Consider the following 21,359-nt stretch of genomic DNA (forward strand, 5'->3'; position numbering starts at 1 on the left):
TTTTGGTTGGCAGACTTTTAATGACTGCTTTTATGTTTTAGGAGTAATATGGCTGTTTAAGTAGTTTACCTGATCTTGATTTAACTTTGGTAAGCGGTATCTGTTGAGAAAATTGTCCATTTCATCAAGACTTTCCAATTTTGTGAAGAACAGGTTTTTGAAGTAAGACCTAATGATTCTTTGAATTTTCTCAGTGTCTGTTATGTCTCTCTTTCCATTTCTGGTTTTGTTTATTTGGATACTATCTCTTAGCCTTCTTAGGACTCAGGGTGTGTCTATCTTGTTGATTTTCTGAAAGAACCAGCTCTTGGTTTAAGCAATTCTTTGTATTGTTTTCTTGGTTTAATTGATTCTCTGATTGTTTGTATTATTTTTAACCGATCGATTTCAGCTCTGATTTTGATTATCTCCTGAGGTCTACTCCTCTTCCTCCTCCTCTTCCTCTTCCTCCTCCTCCTCTTCCTCCTCCTTCTCTTCCTTCTTCTTCTCCTTCTTCTTCTTTTCTTCTATAGCTTCCAGGTGTACTTTTAAATTGCTGGTATGAGAAGTTTCTAATTTCTTTATGGAGGCACACAGTATTATAAACTTTCCTCTTATCACGATTTTCATTGTGTTCCATAAATTTGGGTACATTGTGCCTTCATTTTCATTGAATTCTAGAAAGCCTTTAATTTCTTTATTATTTCCCTGACCCAGAGATCACTGAGTAGAGGGTTGTTTATTTTCTATGAGTGTGTAGGCTTTCTTGTGTTTCTGTTGTTGAAGTCCAGCTTTAATCCATGGTGGTCTGATAAGATTCAAGGAGTGATTTCAATTTTCTTGTATCTGTCGAGGCTTGCTTTATGACTGACTATATGGTAAGTTTTTGAGAAGAAGATATGAGGTGCGGAGAAGAAAGTATATTCTTTTGTTTGGGTGAAATATTCTGTAGATGTCTGTTAGGTCCATTTGATTCATACTGTCTGTTCATTTCATTGTTTCTCTGTTAGTTTTTGTCTGGATGGCCCATCATTTGGTTAGAGTGGGGTGTTGATGTCTTCCTCTATTAATGTGTGGGGTTCAATGTGCAATTTGCGCTTTACCAATGTTACTTTTACAAATGTGGGTGCCCTTTGTTTGGGGCACAGATGTTCAGAATTGAGATATCATCTTGGTAGGCTTTTTCTTTGATGAAGATAAAGTGTCATCTGTCTTTTTTAATTAATTTTGGTTGAAAGTCTATTTTATTAGATATTAGAATGCTTACTCCAGTTTGTTTCTTGGGTCCATTTGTTTGGAAAACTTTGTTCCAGATTTTTACTCTGAGGTAATGTTTATCTTTGTGGCTCAGGTATGTTTCTCGTATGTAGCAGAATGATAAATTCTGTTTTCGTATCTATTTCATTAGCTTGTGTCTTTTTATTGGGGAACTGAGTCTATTGATGTTGAGAGATATTAAGGACCAGTGATTATTAATTCCTGTTATTTTGATGTTGGTAGTATTAGTGTGTGTGTGTGTGCGCGCGTGCGCGTGCGCATGTGCATGCATGCATGTCATTAATGCACAGGTAGGCCTGATCAAGAGCATGCCAGAGGCACAGTCAGGAGACCTGGGAGGCGGATGGCCTCTTCAGTAACACTCTGAACACCATGCCTGCGTGTCCCCACCCATCCCACTCGGCTTCTTTGTGTGTGTGGAGGGGGAGGGTGTTTCATTTTATCTTTCTTAAAAGAGAGAAACCAGGTGAATGATCTGTCAGGTAATTTCCAGACGTAAGCCTACCTCTCAAAATACACGTGAACAGTCAAGTTTGCGTTGTATGTCGCACATACAGACACTTTCCACTCTAAAACAGTTCCTTTGAAAAGCATTTCGACCGTTATTTAATCATATGTGCCCTCATTTCCTTGTACATACACAGGAAGAGAGAAAACCATTAAGCATGTGCATATAAAATAAAAACAATTTTTGTTTTCACTTGAAACGGCTTGACATTGGCAAACACATAGTCCACGCTGACTAAAGAACAGCGTTTTGATTGGTCTTTAGGAGTGAAGTATGGAAGGGGCTTTGGCTCCCGCATTTCTTTTCAACTTGAAAGTTTCTAAAATGTTAACCTAACACTGTTAGCTATTGCTGTTGAAACATTATTTAGGAGACCAGATGGGTAGATCTGTCTGTGTACTCTGTTGATGGCGACAAAAGACCTCTTTGGCACTTAGGAGATGATTTCTCTCTCAGTCTTCTGAAATGGTAACTTTCTTAGGTTGTCCAGATGATTGACAAATCGAAAGGAAATCAGCATGTGATCAATAGCCTGCAGTGAGGGCTGCAGTAGAGCTCCTGCCTCACATGCAGACGGCTCTGAGTTCGAATCCTGTGTCTGCAAAGCCAACAACATCTAAAATCTACTTCTAGAACTGGGCTAGCTGTACTTCTAGATCTGGGTGATCATTAACCCTTTGTTCTTCAGTGGCTTTTCCCTCCTCCTTCATTAGTAAGAGCCACCATTTGCAGACCATAGCTCTGAAGAAATTAAGCATCCATGTATCTTTAGGGAAAGATATACACTCTTGTCTTCTAAGCTATTCCCAAGATATCCTTGGTCATATTCGTGTCTTTGTTTTCTTTTTCAATATTTTATTTGAGGTGTTGGGATCAAGCCCAGGCTTTCTCACACACTAGCACTCTGCCACAATGCTCTGCTCCTAAACCCCGGCATTTCCAATCACTCACTAGGCCCAAACCCTCTGCTCTTCAAGAGTTTCAAGTTAGTGGCTCACTTGACCATGAATTTTAAGTGAATCTGTTGTTTCGCCAGCAGGGAAGCCTACTGAACTGTCTCCACTCAGGTGTGCATTAGCTAAAGTCCAGGGAAGATGTGAGTCTGCTGAGTCCTTTGAGAGGCCTTGAAGCAGAAAGCAAAGATGAATGCCACTGAGAAGGGGCGGGGTGCACAAGCCAAGGAACAAAGGCAAAGGCTGGATCTGTCTCTTATGATCACCTCTCTCCCTGCCTGAGAAGCTACGCTCCTTCAGCAGGAGGGTCTCCTCCGTCTCTTTGGAACAACTAGGGTCTTTTGAAATGTGAACACAATTGCAAATGAAGTTGAAGGGTACGAGTATTTAGACAGCACGGTCCTTAGAAAATGGCCCTCTGTGAGGATCTCAGTTCAGAGGCCCAGTTCCTTGGTGTGTCTGGGAAAGAGGCACAAAAAGCCTGCTGTTCCGTTCCTGTAGGTGTGTGTGTGTGTGTGTGTGTCAGTTACTTTTCTGTTGCTGTGACAAAACATCATGACCAAGGCAACTTCCAGGAGGAAGAGTTTCTTTGAACTTAGCTCCAGATGTATGAATTGGTGAAGGCCGGGAAGTGAGGCAGCAAGAGGCGAGAGTCAGGGCCGGGCAGGAAGCCGAGTACGCACACACTCAAATACAAGCACAGGGCAGAGAGCAAACAGGAAATGCATCCAGGCCTTTCATGTCAAGGCCCATCTGCAGTGATGACTTACTTCCTCTAGCAAGATGTACCACCTAAACCTCCCCAAACGGCACCACCAACTGCGGACCTCGCGCTGCAGTGTCTATGCGGGACATTGGCTTGCAAAGCGGAAGTCTTCCATGTTTTCCAGCTTCTTGTCTTGAGCTCTGCATGTCAGCTGCTGATTTCCATTTACAGTCCTGTGTGTGGTGAGATTACAATGTGTAATCCGTGCAAGCGCCTTGCAGGTGTCTCCTCAAATGAGTCTTTTTAAAGTTAATTCTGAGAGTCGTTTTATAAATCCAAGGTGTGGGGCTGGAGAGCTGGCTCAACAGGTGTTCTTCCAGAGGACCTGGTTTCAGTTCCCAGCACCCATGCTTCACAGCCGAATGCAACCAAATGCAACCACATGCACCCCAGTTCCAGGGCATCATATGCCCTCCTCAGGCCTCTGTGCTTATTGCATTTACAGGCCCTGGATTTGATCCCTGGAACCCTTCCCTCAGGAACATGTATGGAAAGATTCTGAGCCCCTGTGCCAATTCAAAATGCATCTCAAAAAGTTCTGCAGTGAAAAATTGTGTGGCAGCAATTACTTTACTACAGACCACATTTTCATGGACCAGCAGGAAATGGCGTCTCCAGGTGAAGTCCACAGAAACCCTCTCTGTTCGCATTCAGTAGCAAAGGTCTAAACCAGGCACCTCTGCCACCCAACTGTCACAACAGACTCACAGAGATAAAGTGCAACATGAACACACCGCCCCAAACAGCAACAAAGGTGCTGGCAGCTTTCTCAACTCGCTGTCTCAAAAGCAAGTCCACAGCCAGCTTCTGGTCCACAGCCAGCTTCCGGTCCACAGCCAGCTTCCGGTCCACAGCCTGCTTCAGAGCTTCAGGGACATCCCTCCTCTCCCTCCTTCCCCATCTGCTGTCAAGTTCCCTGTTCTGCAGAAATAATTCTTTCTACTGGGAATTCCAGAACTGGCTTCCACAGAGCAGCTCCTGGTGTTTTAGCTCCCAGGAGTAACAATTTAGGACGTATGTAGTAAGTACAGTTGTGTTATAATTTTAAAAATACTAATAAGACAGTCTTTACTGAAATATACATAACAAAGAATATTGTTTTACACACACCCTTAAGAATATACTTCAGGAGCATTTAGGCGTATATCGACATCGTCAGCATCCATGTATATAATTTTCACATTATTCCAAAAGACACTATAGACCAGTTAACTCTTCAGGACTGTCTCCACAGCCCGCTGTAGGCTGTAGCTTCTGCTTCACTCTCTGCATGAATTTGCTCCTTAAACACCTCATATAAAACGAATCAAGCAATATGTATTTGTCCTTTTGTTCCTGGCTTAATCCACTTTTCATAATTTTCACAGTGTTCCTTTAAAACGCAATATTTTTATTCACAACAATTGTGACGAATGTATTCGGTCATAAGTCATCATAATTTCACGCCGGGGAAGCATGGCCCTATGTGTAATCTTCCACCAGAGATTTTGTAAAACAATGTAAAAGATGAAGAGTGTGAGGCAGACACTGCGCTTACTTGGGCTCTTTCTTCTCTGATACTGTATCTGATAAAAGAGAAAGTCCTGATCACAATTGTTAGTCATCCTGATTGGAAAGATTGTCCTAAACCTCTGCTGTCTCTAAATGCTTGGCTCCAACATGACCTCAGAGTATATGTTAGGATTTTTCTTGCTGTCGTGATACAGAGCACTTGGAAAGAGGGCTCAGCAGTTAAGAACACTGTGACACGATCACGAGAGCTCAAATTTGGATCCCACAGACACATTGCATCTTCAGACCTTAATGAATTGCCTGGTTCATTAAGGGGCTGGAAATTTGGATCCCACAGACACGTTACATCTTCAGACCTTAATGATTCATTAAGGGGCTGGAGACTGGAGGATTGCTGGGACTTGCAACATTCTAGCCTAACCAAGAAAACAAGAGCCTCCGGTTGAAGGACAGACCCTGGCTCAGAGGAATAAGACAGTGTCCGAGGAGGAGGCAAGATGCTTTCTTCTGGCTTCCATGCACACACAGGTGTACATACCTGTACATACACACACACAAGTGGATAAATCAGAGCACATGCAACATTTTGTTTCCCTTGGGATGGTGATAAACAGAGTCCCACTCTGCTTCCCTCTGGCTTCAACAAGTGTTTCCTCAGGTGTGAGAGCACCATCTGAATTTCCTTTTCTTTATCTGATTTGTTTACGTTTTTTGTTTTAACGTGAATCTATCTGCATCTCATCTCTGGTGAATGGGAAAAGGTAAAAAGTGTGGAAATCGAATTTGTTAAGATTTATGCTGTGGTTATGCTTTCATATGAAATTCTAGTAATTGGGGCTGAAGAGATGGCTCAGCAGTTAAGAACACTGGCTACTCTTTCAGAGGACTGGGGTTCAATTCCCGCAACCCACATGGGCGCTTACAGAGTATCCTCACAGAGACTGGCATGCAGGCAAAAAGTATCTATAAATAAATCTTACAATAAATCTTTAAAAAGTTCTAGCAACAACAGTCAGGAATGTGACAAAGCTTACATTCTGACACAAAGTCAGGGATGCACCACTGGATAAACCTGCCTTTCTGAAAGGGAGAGGGGGAGAGATGGAGGTGGGGTGGTCAAAAGGCTTTGCCCCGCCCCTGCTTTCCAAACCGGAAGCAAATGTTTCCCATCCCAGCAAGCAGTCTTCTGCTGAGGCTCCTGTCTGCTGCCACCTCTCAAAATCCACTCCGAAGAAGACAGACCCTGCTGGCAACAGTTTGAGAGCGCAGAGCACTTTCAGAAAGCTGGTCTCTGGGGATAGACCCACGGATGAAGGAGCAGCTGCCCACGTCTTGCCTTCATGTGATCCCCAGCCGTTGATAATGTCTTGCTCTTCTAAAGTTCAGCCTTAGTGGTAACTTGCCTGTAGAATGACGACAGACCATGTGCCATGGGCTTTCTGACCACACCCACTCGTCTCTGTGACTCGGCCCAGCGGGAGTCTTTCCTGGAGGGCTTACACTGGAGGTGTATCCCAAGGGACCAGGAACCGAGTCTGTATTGAGTTAGTACATCTATCCCCCGGCAGTAGCGCCAGGACCCCCATCTCAGAGGCCACCCAGCGTTCTCACAGGAGACAGCTGGCTTCTTGGACAAGAAGGATATATTTTGGAGATAGTTCACCATTTATCCCTAGGGAGAAAGTAATGATTTAAGGTACCAAGTAGGAAAGTGGGTATTTCAAGGCTTACAATAAACTGCTTTTGAGGAATTGGCTCATATTCTCAAAAGTTGTCAAGATAGAAAAGAGAAACCTGGGATAATTGAGCATCGAGCTTTTGATTCCTTTATCAATGCTCTTGCTTGGGCTTTAGAAGGCGGGCAGGCTAGCACAGTCAATGGGGTTCTTTTAATTAAATCAGCAGACAGTTCTCATTTATTCCACAAGCTGAAATCATGCCTGGGATCAAAGAAGGAAAAGTCAGCGGTCCAGTCCTGTCCCCTTTTCTTGTGAAACTGAAAAGAAACAAAACAAGATGTTTGTGCTAGATCTAAAGGGTGCAGAGAATATTTATCACAGGCTATTGAACAATAGACATCGGACACCAAAGCTCCTCTTTCCAAGGTCAGCAAAACGAACAAAGAATGGGATAAATATTAGATTATTCTTTATGGTAATTTTTTTAGGAAGAAGTTATTTTTCTAATTTTTGAATTAAATATTTCATCCTATTTCTTTTTCATATGATGGAAATACCTAAATAAATGGGTTGGGGTTTGGTTCAGTTGTGCACATTCCATTAGTTTTATTGTTTCATGCCCTTTGACCCCTCTAACACCCACAGTTATACTTTTGATAATTTTTTTTGTCCTAAGAAATGGAATGATCCCCTACTCAAATGATTGGTTCCTGTCCCCTATTTAATTATTTTATATTAATTTTGATCTTGCTTTGCTAGAGAATAGGAATATGGTCTGTTTGGGACATTTTTTAAAAAATGCTATTTTTCAATTTGGTATGGTGTGTTGTGTGTGTGTGTGTGAGTGTGTGTGTGTGTGTGTGTGTGTGTGTGTGCATGCGCACATGTATTTATGTAGCAGCACACATGCAGGCATCAAGGACAGCTTGGAGAGCCACTTCTCTTCTTCTGCTGTGTGAGTGCGCGGCTCTTTAACCTTGGAGGTACACACTTCCACCCGCTGAGCCTCCTCGCTGGCTCCAGTTCTGAGCGTTTAATGCCCTGATGTCCTATCAGTCCTACAAATCCTTGTCAAAAAGAAGTAATCATAGTCAAAGTATGAGTGAAGATAGCCAGGCAGACAGGTAGATATCAGACTTGAAACTCTATTCCGAGTTTGTTTTTTGCCTCCTTTATTAGTCAGGTTGTTACTAACAAGGGGCAGTGTGGTGGCCCAGCAGCTAAAGGCACTTGCCACCAAGCCTGACAACCCAAGTTTGATTCCCAGGAACCACCTGGTACAAGAGAGAACCAGCTCCCACGTGTTGTTGTCTGACTTTCACTTGAGAGCCCTCATGCACATGGACACACACACACACAATTTAAAAATATTCCTTCCTAGGAGTAATACCTATATAGCATACCTACATGTAAAGATGTCTCTCATAATATCACTTAAGCATACATAATATTTTTGGTAATGCATTGAAAGAGCAAAGTATAGTGTTGCGGTAAGATGTTTCATTCTCTTTCTTCTGTCCAGTGCTGAGCACTGATTTCCTGGTTTTCTATGTGTGTGTGTCTGTGTCTGTCTGTCAGTCGTGTTTGGCTGCCATTTCTTATTCTTTCCTATGTTGTGTCTAAATAGAACCTTGGGAAATTTCGTTATTTTCTCCCACTTACAAATAAATCATAAAGTGAGCTGAAATAAGTGTAAAGATGTTTTGTATTTGGGCATAGAACAGATTTCCACACCAGGAGAAGGAAGTGGAGGGCTTTAAAGAGAATGTGGGCAATGGAGGTGAAGTCACTCATTTTGATGGGTTTATACACTTTATACCAGTTTGGAACATGTTTTAGCTTGGTGCTGGGAGGCTGCAATGGTGCTGAGCTGTGTGTGGCTGGTTTCTGGGGACCGTGGGGAAGGGAGCATCAGGAGGCAGTGAGTCTCAGTCAGCACATCCATGGAGGCCTCAGAACTGCGCACTGCTGTCGTAGTCTCTGGGCACTTGCTCCTCACACAGTGTCTGCATCCAAGTTGCTGGTCAAGGAACTTGTTTTTATTAGGCAAACTGCCATCTCTCAGGTGCGATTTCGCTTTCTTCTCTCTTGGCCAAGTTGGGGCAATTTAAATTTGTCTCTATATTTCTCCTTCCTTAATCATTGTGTTGGTAAGATTGTTCAAAATATAGGAGCAAAAATCAGTTCTTAGAGAAAACTGGAAACTATCTGTACTGGCTGGTTTTGTGTGTCAACTTGACACAGGCTGGAGTTATCACAGAGAAAGGAGCTTCAGTTGGGGAAGTGCCTCCATGAGAGCCAACTGTGAGGCATTTTCTCAGTTAGTGATCAATGGGGAGGGCCCCTTGTGGGTGGTACCATCCTGGGCTGGTGCTCTTGGGTTCTATAAGAGAGCAGGCTGAGCAAGCCAGGGGAAGCAAGCCAGTAAGGAACATCCCTCCATGGCCTCTGCATCAGCTCCTGCTTCCTGACCTGCTTGAGTTCCAGTCCTGACTTCCTTTTGTGATGAACCCTTTCCTCCCCAACTTGGTCATGATGTTTGTGCAGGAGTAGAAACCCTGACTAAGACACTATCTATAAGATAAATAAGAGGTATAACCCTAAGGGCCAAGCCACTGCTAATAATTTTGCTTATTTGCATCTAACATTTTTTTCTACAGATGTTTCATCAAGTGAGCACAAGCTTTTTCTTTGGTGTATACATGCACATGCGTGCAGATGTGATGGAAGTGCACATCTGTGAAGGCCAGAGGCTGGCTGCAGGTCTAGCATGGAGACCTCTGTTTTTGAGACAGGATCTCTTCACTCAGCAGGGCTTGTGTATCTGGCTGCACTGCTGGCCAGAGAACTTCAAGGATCTACCTGTCTCTGTACCCTCGGCCCAGCAGTTAAAATAGATGCCTGTGGCTGGGCCTGGCCTTTTAAAAGCTATTAGGCTTATTCATTGTATTGTACATGTTGGTGTTTGACCTGTATATATGTATGTGCCTGTGAGTCTACGTAGTGCCCACAGAGGTCAGAAGAGGATATCAGATCCTGTGGAACTGAAGTTATGGTTGTAAACCACAAAATGGGTGTTGAGACTTAAATCCAGGCATTCTGCAAGTGCAACAAGTTCCTTAACTACTGAGTGATCTCTCTCTCCAGCCTTGCCTGGCTTTTCAGTGGCTTCCAGGACTCCAAACTCAGGTCTGTATGCTGTACAGGTTCTGTACTCACAGAGCCCGCCCACCCCCAGCGGGAAGAAGAACTTTATGTTTAGACCCCCACTGTTGTCACATTTTCCACTGCCCAAAAGGACTCACAGAATCATGTTTAAATGCATTCTATCACTTATTTGTTATTGTTTTAATGCTGGACTATAATTTTCAATAATTTTATGTCACAATAAAGTGTCATTGATTTGTCTTTTTTTAAGAGCCAATGGATTTTCAGCTTTGGGGTGGCTACACGCCCCATCCGACCTGAGTTTCTGATTCAGTAAGTCTAGGGTAGAACCCAGGAACATGCATGCCTGACGGCTTCAGGTAGTGTTGATTCTGCTGATCCCTACATGATAATTAAGTTATACTACCACACTGTAATAACAGCATGTGGAAGGAGTGGTTTCAGCAGTCTCTAAAAGGCATTGTTCATTTCGCCAAGGTCTGCACTATCTGATTTTTCAGGAAAAAACATAATGCTCTTCCTGGTAAGAAAAGGAAATGGCCGTGCCTGCCAGGGGCTTCTGCCCCCTTGGCTCAGTGTGGAATCTTACTGCCTGGCACCATATCATGTCAGCTGGCCTCACTGTGTTTGTAAAGTCACCTGCTGTCATTTAGTTCACTTCCTTCACTGTTTTCCTTCCTGCAGAAGCTCTGCGACCTCTGTCCCACATACCTTCTGAATACAGAGTTCAAGTATTACCTCTATATTTTTATCTCCTCTTTCATAGTTGTAATTCCTTACATTTAAAAATGTTGCCTGAGCCTACAGTCTTTTGAGGATCCTCTTTTTTAAATTATATTTTAAAAACCTTTAATTACATTCTGGTGACACACTTAACCCTGTCGTAGTGGCAATAGCAGCATGTGCATGATTTCATTGACACGATCAAGTAGGAATTTTGAGTAACGTTGGAAAACTTGCCACTCAGGGGCTAGTGTAGTCCATGCCCCCTCCTGCTGAAGCTGCATGGTTAGGGGATCAAAGTAGCCTTGTCATGCTCTAGTAAAGCCACGGCCCAGTGGGGTGCAGGGAACATCAAGTAGGAGGTAACGAAGTCAGCATGAACCTGGGCTTGGTAACCACACGAGGGATCAGTGCTGACCTTGTGGACAGCAGTTTCTGCTGTAATATGTGACTCACTCATGTAGCAGCAGCTTCATGGGGATTCTGGGAGGAGCCATCAGTAGTGTGAAACAGTGGGTACAGGGGCTAGCCTGTAACAGTCCTCAGCTGGGGAGCTGGGGCTAGCCTGTAACAGTCCTCAGCTGGGGAGCTGTCAACAAGCTGTCACAGTTGACTTCCCTTCATGGTGAGACTCACAATGGGAAGACTTTCAGAAGACATCCCCAGAGAGTGTAGAAAACTGTAGACAACAGCATAACTATTCTCAGAACCATCAGAAGGTACCTCGCAACTGTCACAAATCTACTTCCATGGGATTTGCACCCTCTTCTGCCCTCTGAAGGCTGTACACACACACACACACACACACACACACACACACACACACTTTTTTTAAAGTGAAGTTTGAAAAGTAATCTTGCTAATAAAGCATGATTGACAGTCAAAACAAAAACACAGAGAGGAAAAACTTCAAACCCTCTCAAGAGTCACATTCAAAAAGTATTTTTTAACATTAAAAATTATTTATAGTCCCAAATCTTCTTAAAAATCTATTAATACAAAGCTTGTACCTTCATAAATCCTTGGAAGAGATACAGTTAGCACAAAAGCTGGATGTTACAATTTTTTTTTAAATGAATTTCTACTATTTTGTTGGGATAATGGGATGAGGGAGATTTGGTTGGCGCAGGAGATCCTGGGAGCTTCCTTGAAACCTCCTCGCCTGTCTATAAAACAGAATGAGTCATCTTGACGACCAGAAGCTTAGCCTGCAAATGGTAATTTCCCCAGAATCAGCATTGTGCAAAGAAGTTTTGTTACACCATCAGGTGCATGTGATTTACATATTTTGTCTACTTATTAAATCCATCAAAACAAACAAATTTTCTGTTTTGTCAACTAAAGCCATCAGGGGGAAGGGATGCAAGAAAGAATATTTTGTGACTTTAAAATATGCTGTAATTCTAACTTCTGATACAGTATTTAGAGGAAAACCACCTAGCTTCGGTTGTTTCCAGACTACTCCTGGCTCGGGGCAGAAGCAGGTTAGTGAAATTGTTTGGAAACTGGTACTAATAACCCCACACTCATTTCCCGTGTGCAGCCTCTGTGGGAGGAGACACACCCCGGGCATCAGTCTGAATGGCTGAGGCCAACAATCTGGAATGTGCCCATCGCTATGTTTATTTTATTTAAGCACTTTTGTAGTTTCTGAATACAGCTCCTATCTTCCAATAAAAGCACTTTAAAGTATTTGTGTTAATGTTTAAAATTTTCATATTAAAATTGCTTGTTAGCATGTTGAAATACTTTTATACACAGTTTATACCTGTGACCTAGCATTAATTCCAGCAGAATTATGAGACTGTACATTCAACATTCAGCGACAAGTAGCTCTGGGGACACATTTGTCCACACTGAGCTGTGAATACTTTAACTCTCTTCCTTTCTAAGTTTTGTCTCTGGAAGACTCGTGAGACCCTGGAACAAAGCTCAACAGCAGCTGTGTGAGGAGACAGCCTGATTTCATTCAGTTCTAGGACAGACTCAACGATAAGCATGCTGGTGGCCCCGCCAGTCACAAACAACATTAAGTAATAAAGCTCCTTTTTTTTCCTTAGTTCTACAGTTGTTTTCATGATGGGTTAGAAATGCAGATTGGGTTCATTGTTGCTGGGGTGAGTGTCTTTCTGTCCCTGCTCTCACTAAGCACCTGACTGGACTTCAACTGGCCTAGGCAGGCTTTGAGTTTGTGATCCTACCTTAGGCACAGGCCTGTGCCATCAGGCGTTTGATTTATTTATGTTGGGTGAAAGTTACATTCTGGAATAAACCTCATTTGGAGGTTTTATGTTTTCTTATTTTGCTGTGACCATCTGCTGGCATTTTGCACAAAGATTCTACATCTGCATTTCTACATGGTACTTGCTGACCTCTGCTAACATCTCAAGTTTATAAGATTATGCTGTCATTACTCCCTCTTCCAAGTTTATGTATGACTGACATCACATGATCTTTAAGTGTTTACATATTTCATCAGTGAAACCAACTGAGTCTAGAGGGTTTTTGTAAATTATTTTTAGATTATTCATTCAGTCAGTTTTGGCTTAGAATGAATTTATTTCCTCTTCAGTCAGTTTTGGCTTAGAATGAATTTATTCCTTTATTGTTATCTTATGTCATTGGTCTAAATTAATCTGTAATAGTCTTCGTTTACAGTGTTGACTAGCAGTTGTCCAGCTGATGGCCACTGACATCGGAGGTCAGCGCGGCGGCAGAGGGACATGCCAGTGCAGGCAGAATGCTGAGCTGCTTCCCTGCCTTACCCATGGCATTGCTATGCCAGCACTCATGGCATAGCAATGACCGTGGCAACCAAGCACGGCCCAGGCACTGCCCTCACGCCCTGCACTGACGCCACTGAAAGCTTGTCTTATTTCTGTAGAGAAGTGATCAAGTCCTCCAGATATGGTTAAGTTCTCCTTCTCCTTATTCCTCTAGGGATTTCTCCAGGATTTTCCAGTGCACAACAAGAGGCTAGATACTAACTTGTCCCAGGCCCCACAGCTTGCTGGCCCTATCTTAGATGCTTTAATTTTTTTCCCTCTACTTTTACACTAAAGGCATAAGAATACTTCAGCTATATTGCATGTATTCCTAGATAATGCTGATGGATATTAATATATTGATGGTTATGGACAATGTGCTCATCTACAGCAATACCATGGGACTATACATAGTAACCATGCCAACCTTACAACTTAGATAGCAAGCACAATGACGTTCGTCTTAGAAACACTGACAGACACTAGAGAAAAGTCACAGACCAATATCACTCATAAATATAGAAGCAAACATTCCACACAGAATGCCATAACAAAGTTGAAAGAAAAAGATAAAATGAGAGAGAATATTAACTCCAGAATAAAATTCAGCTATGTAATTTAAGTATGTTTTCCCCGACCCGACGGCAGGCTGATACACACTCCCAGGTGGGCGGCTTCTGGATTCTTTCTGCTCTTCTCCCTAAGCAAGGTCAGCTGGCCACACCCAACGTGCTCACCAGGACCAGGGTGAAGCCACTGCCCTGTGCTGAGTACACATCTGCTGCCACCTGCTGGGAGGCAGAAGTGGGCTTCCAGCATTCTTAAAGGTTCCACAGGATGATGACCTTGGAAGTACATCTTTACCTATTCCATAAAAATGAACATAAAAAAAATGCCTTTGGGACTGATAAAAATGAACGATTTGAGGATTAGCTGCAGATAAGCTGTGACCTGGATATGAAATGGAGACTGCATTCTCTTCATCCACAGAAACTAGATGGCGTGTGTGCACTTCCCACGAAGTGCTTTGCAATGCAGTTTCCTAAAATGCTGCAATTCAAAACTACCGATCAAGTTACTTAAAGGTAAATAATGGCAAATAACCGTTTGACTTGGGCTCATGGAGAAATGAAGTAGTTATGACAAATATACAGATACGTAGGGAAACAGTCAATCTAAAGTAAATAGCAATGGTTGTCAGAGACAGAGTAATGGCCCCTTAGGGCCACCATATTCTCATTTGACCCAAGGGGAAGAGTAGCCTTGACTTTGAGTGGAGACTGTTGGGGTGAATTTTGAAACTGTTTGGGACTGTTGCTTCCCCCTCTGGTTTCTCTTTTTTATAGGGGATGGTTTTAACCAACTTATAATTCTGTCTCTTGTTCCAGTGACTGTTTTTGTACTTTGAGTGCAGAGAATTTATTTTCTAGTCACTTAGGTCCAGAGGGGAAATCATTTTGCCCTGGATAGAAACCCAGAGTCTTACCCATATCTAATTTAGAAACTTTACATGATTTAATCTTTTGAGACTTGGGTGAGATGTTCTAAGACTTTGAAATTGCGAGGCTTCCTCTGGGAGTGAGGACTCGATGGGTTTTGTAGGGGAGCGTGATTCTTTGGGGCAGAAGGTGGAGTGTGGTAGGGAAGTTTCCCCTAACAAAGATTTCCCCTAACAAAAATCTCACCAGAGCCTGTGAATATATTTTCTTATAAAATGCAAAAGGGCTTGGGAGATACAATTAAGGACCTTTCAATGGTGAGATTATTCTAAGTGGGCCCAATTTTGTCAAACTAATCCTGAAAATAAAAGAGCCTTTTACTGATGCTACTGACTTTGGAAGTAGATGAAAGGGGCTATCGACCAAGGCACCTTAGTGACCTCTAGATGCTACAAAGAACAAATAACACTCTTCTCTAAGATTCTAGAAAGAAATGGGGTACACTGACAAGCTGACTTCAGCCCGGGGGGAGGGGGGAAGGGGGTTAGTTGCACCCTGACCTACAGAAAACAGTAAATTTCTGTTCTTAAATTTAAACTGCTAAATTTGAACCATTTTTTTATGGCAGTAATAGAAAACAAATACAAACTGCAGTTACTATGTTCGTGCACTACAGTAAGAGATTCCCATGTGATAATTCACTTGAAGGAAACAAAGGCATATCTGGTTAGTATACATATTCTGACCCTCTGTTGCCTAGCTGATCTGATTCCCAATTCTCTGTGGCTTACGGCACCTGCTCTGGCTTCCTGTTCTTTAAAACACATTAAAGACAGAAATCTTTCATGCACAAATATGATGCCATGCTATGAAAAGGAATGGGGATGTTCTCCTGAGGAGTCCCAGGAGCCTGGACAGCATCTGTCAGCTACTCAGATTTGTTGAAATGAATATTTAAAAGGTCATAACCGACAGATTACAAAGACTCACAAATATTATACCATGGCACACAGCATTGAGCAGTAAACAAAAGATTATATGCATTACTTTGGTTGGTGAATTCCCAGATGTCTTAGAGTATCTATTCTTGCACAAACATCATGACCAAAAAGCAAGTTGGGGAGAAAGGGTTTATTCAGCTTACACTTCCACATTGCTGTTCATCACCAAAGGAAGTCAGAACTGGAACTCAAGCAGGTCAGAAAGCAGGAGCTGATGCAGAGGCCATGGAGGGATGTTTCTTATTGGCTTGCTTCCCCTGGCTTGCTCAGCCTGCTCTCTTACAGAACCCAAGAGCACCAGCCCAGAGAGGGCACCACCCACAAGGGACCCTCACCACTTGATCACTAATTGAGAAAATGCCTTAGAGTTGGATCTCATGGAGGCACTTCCCCAACTGAAGTTCCTTTCTCTGTGATAACTCCCACCTGTGTCAAGTTGACACACAAAACCAGCCAGTACACCAGGCCTTAGTATATGGCATTAAATATGATACTTGTAATATGAGGTCACTTCCAAACCCTTTCCAGAGCTCTTAGACATGGTGCAGCATTTGTTAAGGTCAGATTGTAAGAGAACAACTATATCATGCATTTTGTCTTTCTTATATGTGAATGTTTAAACAATTGCTAGTTACAAAGTTTCATTGATTTTTAACTTTCAAAATTATTTTCATGCATCTGCAAGTATGAATGTGCTCTAGATGATGTGAGCCTGGTGTTCTCAGAGGAGGGCAATGATTTTTTTTTTTTTTTTTTGGAACTGGAGTTAAAGACGGTTGTGAACCACCCTGTGGGTTCTGGGAACCCACTCTGGCTCCTCTGCAGAGCAGCCAGTAAGTTCTTATGTTAATAGATGAGCCACAGCTCCAGCCCCAACAACTTTGTTTTCAAACATTTCAAACTTATGGTGGAGCACTTACAGCTGCACTTAAACGACCTGTTTTTAAAATAATATCCCACCTTTTTCTGTCTCCACATACTTTCTTTCTGGATTACCCGAAATATGTAGGCCTCGTGACTTCAGACCTACTTATTTGCACATGGACTGAGAACAAAATGATCATTCTAAAGAGATCCTTCCTGAGAAATTCAAGTCAATGATGTGTTCTCCTGTTAAAAATTGAAGATCTTGGGGCTGGAGAGATGGCTCAGAGGATAAGAGCACTGACTGCTCTTCCAGAGGTCCTGAGTTCAATTCTCAGCAACCACATGGTGGCTCACCACCATCTGTAAAGGAATCCGGTGCCCTCTTCTGGTGTGTCAGAAGACAGCAACAGTACACTCATCATATATATCAAATAAATAAAATCTTAAAAAAAAAAGATCTTTACTGCTCCCTAGGATTCCTCAGTTGCCTTAAATATAATCACGTTTTCAGTTGGTATTTTTTGAATACTAACAATTACGAAGACCAAATAAAACCAATTTTGAATTTTTCTGCATGGCTCTCATCAATAAGATTCAGACTAAGCACAAGGAGAGGAATGCTGCACATAGGCGGAAGTCTACAGCCTCCCTGCAGGTCCCAGTCCTGGGTGTCTGCCCCTCCCCCATCCTGTCTGCATGCGCCCCCCTCCCCCACGACAGGAGCACGTCTGCTTCACAAGAAGCATCTTTAACACTTCCCAAAGGAGTGATGAGTGCAGTTGGGAATACTCCATTTTTAAAAAGGTGCATGAAAGTATCAAAGAGTTTGCAGAATAAACAGCAAGCAAAGGCTAGGGAATCATTTTTTTTTTAGTTAGCAATGTCCTCATAAACTTCATAAAACTTAACCTTTATCAAAAAAGTATTGTGCAGATCAGCATGGCAGTCACCTTGATTAAAACATTACAAAAACTTTCCCCTAAAAGCCCTTTTAATACAAGGGTTTAGTCGCCTGTTTTTTTGTTTTGTTTTTTAATTAGTTACAGTGTGACACGGTGGGGCCCACCTTTAATCCCAGCATTTGGGAGGCAGAGCCAGGAACCAGCCTGGTTTACTTAGGGAGTTCCAGGACGGCCAGAGAGACCCTGTTTCAAAAACACAAATAAAAAGCAAATCTAATTACCATTCAGCCCCAGTGCAAGGTAGACTTAGATCAGGTCCTTTCAAGGGAGAGCTGCCCACGCCAGGACAACCTCCCCGGGCACTGCAGAGGCGGCGAGCACAGGCCTCTAAATGCGGGGCATGTTACGAAATATTATGACGAGTGCATCAGTTTTAAAGAGAAAAACCGTGGGCCCTTGAGCCACTCCAAACTGCCATTGTTCAGACTTGTATTTCGACTGGGGGTGGAGCGGTGATTCCAACAGGTGGCAGCGTGCTTTGTAAAGTTTGTCTACGTCGCCATCAGTGACCCCTCTCCAGCTTCCAGGCGCGGAAGGAGTGGGCCTGGGCCTCGCGGCCGCTGAGAAACCCACAGGGCCGGGACATCGGACACCAGAACACACTCCGGAGAGGAAACGCCGAGCCCAGGGCGGCCTTCACCACCCACTTCCCGCCCAAGCCGATCCCACCACTGCGCCTGCGCACGCTGCGAGACAGCCTTCCCTCGGCGCCTGCGCTGCGCCTGCGCCTGCGCGGGGCGTCACGTTACGCCTGCGTGCCGCCGGCGGCGGAAGGAGCGAGCAGGCAGGGCGGGCGCAGTGGGCGGAAGGGGCGGTGCTTTGCTGCGCGGCCTCGCGAGGGTGAGTGTGGGGCCCGGTGCGCGCCGAGGCCAGGAGTCGGGGCCGCTGTGCGTCCTCCGCCCGGGGTCAGCCCCGCTGTCAGGGGCGCCCCCTGGAGGCTCGCGGGGGGCAGCCGAGGAGGATGTGGCTGAATTGGGGGTGGGGTGGGGTGGATGTGGTGGGGCCTGCAGGAGGGACTGGAAGGGACTGCGCGCTCTTTCCTTACATAAGCAAGGCGTTGCAGACACTGCTGTCCGCTTCCCGTGGGCTCGTCTCGGGCAGCAGGGAAGGAGACGGGGCCAGGACCACGTTAACGAGCTCCTCCTGTGTAAGGGAGCAGCAGACACCTCAGGGTGGATGCAAGACTCATTTGCAGGATATAAAGTAGGGTTCAGGCTGGGAGTCACAAAGCAGTGTCTGGGTTGCCAGACACCGCCTGTAGCGTTCCAGGGAAGACATGCCAGCGTCTGATATGTTTCTCGTTTGAAAAAACGAAAGCCTAAGAAAAGGGTTTCTTGCTGCCGCCTTTCTTAAGAGTTCCCGTGCCTATATTTTGGAGAACAAAGAGACTATAAAAAGAGGCAAAGCTAGTAGAAAACCAATATCCAGGAGAAACAAAACGTTTGAGGATCATCTATAATGTCCAGAAACTTCTTTGACAAAGTAAATCTATTCAGGGAAATAGTATTTTAAATAGGATGGTTCTTTTAAGGCTTTGTTTCCTATTAGAGACCATAAACATGGAGGGTTATATAATCATGAGGCATGTAAATGGTGCTTACAAAATTTGAGGGTGTCATAAGAATATATTTGGAATGGATGGAGCAAGTGAATGGTTGGAATTTGCCCCAGTTGATTAGTGTCATGTGAGAAAAGCAAACACTTAGTTTTCCTGTCTGTAAGAAAGGTGTTGAACATTGCTTTAAAATCTTCGTTGCCGCGGGTCTTTTACAGAGATCTGATTTTTCTGCAGTAAGGAACAGGTATCTGTATTTTTTATGTGATCCGCTGGTTTTAACGTGACTGGTGTTCAGTTGAGTTAACATGCACCCTCTGTGTCCCAGGTACTACTTGTTAGTGACCTGTGCAGATTATCACCTAAGATTCCCCAAAGCCAGGCTCATCAGGAGAGGATGGAAGAGAAGAGTGGAATTTAAGCAGAGGAGAAATGTCGTAGAAGAAAAAAGATTCGACCTGTGGGTCAAATCTGGAAGTTGGGAATTGGGAAAATAAGTAGCAGGTTTGGAAGACAAAGTCTCCTAGGAGGGGGTCTGAAAGGAGAGTATGAGAAAATTGTGCAGCAGAAACAGACTGTTGGACTCTGTTCCTAGGGCATCAGTGTCACACAGAAGACATAAGCACACATGCAGTTGGGGCCACAGTCTCTGATTCAGAATGCCTGGAGCGGGGCCTGAGATTGTCCCTTTCATCAGCTACTCCTGCCATGGTTTAGGGAATTGCTGTCCTAGAATGTGGAGGGATTTGAACAGAAGAAGCCTGGGTTCATGTTCCAAGCTGGGTCCTGCGGCTGTCCCAGGGCACTGGAGAAAGGCTGGGGAGAAGAGCGGTGTTTCTCAGTGTTGATCAGCATGCACTTGGCGCCAGGGCCCGCCCGTGTGCACAACACATTCACACCTACGGTTCCCCTCGCCTGCCTGCGGGCCTGCTTACATTTGCACAGAAGAACCTGAGACTCCGAGGGCCCAGTTACTAGGGCTAGTCTCACTAGCACTGCAGATTTGGACGGGGTCAGACCAGAACAGTGAATAGCATTTAATGGTGAGAGGCTCCCAGCACAAATTGACCTCAGAGTAGAAATTTGGACATCTAACTCTTTCTGGAAATAATGAAAGGTAAAGTAGACAGGAATCTCGGAGAAGCCCTCCCTGAGCGTGTGGTCTGTGTTGATCTCACTTCTCTCACCTTAGCCACTCTGTAAAACCATTTAAAATCATTTGAAAGGGAGAGGTGAAGCTTCGAGCAGGGGTGGGGCATGAGTGGGTTAGTGGCATCTGACAGCTTAGCTCCCAAACCAAAGTCAGTTACACACGGGGTAATCGTGTGGCCTATGTGTGCTGTGCTACATCATAGACACGGATCTACTGTATTGAGTTTGAAATGCGTTTTCTTGTCATGGTAATTACTGAAATTCAGAATAGTCACTTGATCAGTTCCGGGACAAATAACCCCAAGTCAGACCCTGCTGCTGAGCAAACTCCTAATGCAGGAAAAAGGGTGCGCATCAGACTTCTAAAGAAAAATACAGATTTACAAGTGTTCTGTTCTCAAAATATCAGCTAGCAGTCAGTTTAATGGGGTTACGGACTAACGTAAATTTATTGCATATGGACTAACGTAAATTTATTGCATATGTTCCTTGACTCTGCAAACGGTGAGCTGTGGTACAGAGCAACCAAGGTCTATAGAAGACTCCCATCTTAAAAGTCACCGCTGTACATTGTGACGAGGGCGGTCAGAGAGGCAGGAGAGTAACCAAACTATCAAGAGAGCAACCAGTGCCTGTAGAGGACACAGGTAGGCTGATTCTCGGAAGCTGAAGGGGATTCTGTGAGATGGTGAAGAGGGCATCCCACATAGGAGGAATATGGCGACAGCCATGCTGGGAAGGAAAGGGCGCAGCTGGTGTAATCTGGGGTCTGTGCACACAGCAGAATGTGACGGCAGGAAAGTAAAGGTTAAGGGGGGTGGGGGTGGCGAACCTTCACAGAGGAGTATAGGATGTTTACGTCATCAGTGCTTGCCTGGAGTGTAACTTCCAGCCAGCAGGAGTCATGCCTGACCTGTATGCCAGTCCCTTCCAAGGTCTAGCGCAGGGCCCTGCTTATAGTGGCTTGTGTGTAAGTATTTGCTGAATGTATTGAATGCCATTGCAGGTTCATAGAAGAAAACATTTTTATTTTTCCAGGTAAGGCAAGGGAG

At 44.0% G+C, this 21,359-nt stretch overlaps 1 protein-coding gene across 4 annotated transcripts in view; it reads left to right on the forward strand.

The window, feature by feature from the left end:
• Window positions 1–21,359, forward strand: part of Mmaa (metabolism of cobalamin associated A) — a 441,074-nt gene that overhangs the window by 394,513 nt on the left and 25,202 nt on the right. The window contains exon 1 of one of the 4 annotated variants that reach the window (XM_052166204.1): window positions 18,352–18,440. The exons of 1 other annotated variant lie outside the window; for it this stretch is intronic. The gene's annotated coding sequence lies outside the window, so the exon portion shown is untranslated. Of the gene's footprint in view, window positions 1–18,351; window positions 18,441–20,780; window positions 20,955–21,359 lie in introns of those variants that run through there. 2 more of the 4 variants (XM_052166206.1, XM_052166208.1) reach the window with 2 other exon arrangements.

The sequence above is a fragment of the Apodemus sylvaticus genome, chromosome 21 (genome assembly GCF_947179515.1).
Source record: "Apodemus sylvaticus chromosome 21, mApoSyl1.1, whole genome shotgun sequence".
In the NCBI taxonomy this organism is placed as follows: Eukaryota; Metazoa; Chordata; class Mammalia; order Rodentia; family Muridae; genus Apodemus; species Apodemus sylvaticus.